Source organism: Zingiber officinale, chromosome 7A (genome assembly GCF_018446385.1).
Source record: "Zingiber officinale cultivar Zhangliang chromosome 7A, Zo_v1.1, whole genome shotgun sequence".
NCBI classification, from domain to species: Eukaryota; Viridiplantae; Streptophyta; class Magnoliopsida; order Zingiberales; family Zingiberaceae; genus Zingiber; species Zingiber officinale.
Window position 1 is genome coordinate 110438797 of NC_055998.1, and position 547 is coordinate 110439343.

The 547-nt window shown below is 35.5% G+C and overlaps 1 non-coding gene across 1 annotated transcript; it reads right to left on the reverse strand.

Annotated features, from left to right (window-relative positions):
* Positions 1 to 208: 208 nt before the first annotated feature.
* LOC122003280 lies at positions 209 to 314 on the reverse strand. The gene has a single exon (XR_006117921.1). It is a non-coding gene; the product is annotated as a small nucleolar RNA R71 (small nucleolar RNA).
* Positions 315 to 547: the final 233 nt, after the last annotated feature.

Here is a 547-nt window from a genome sequence, read left to right on the forward strand (position 1 = left end):
CTACACCTTGAGATATTTCTAGAGCTTTGTGATATGGTGAACTGTGAAGGAGTGTCAGCAAATGCAGTTTGATTGATAGCATTTCCTTTCAATATCAAGGATAAAGTAAGGACTTGATTATATTCCCTCCATCCTCAAAGCCTTACATGTTGGAAACAATTGGAGCAAAAATTTTTGAATCACTTTTTCCTTGCAAGTAGAATAGTTTACATAAGGAATTGCATCACAAATTTTGCTCAGGTAGATAGAGAATCATTATTTGAAGTATGGGATAGATTCAAGAGTCTACAAAGGCAGTGCCTTTATCATGGTTTTGAAAAATGACTGACTCTACACATATTCTATAGGGGAATTTTTTTTCTCAAACAAGAGTTTATTGGAGTCATCAGCTGGAGGGTCTTTTGTGAACAAAAGTGTGGATAAAGTATATACACTAATTGATCAAGTGACATTGAACCTCCAAGAATGGTTAGATAAAAGTTGGATGGATTCTCCCCCGATAGTTCCAAAAGTGTAAGCCATAAAGGTAGAAGAGCTTGTCAAACAA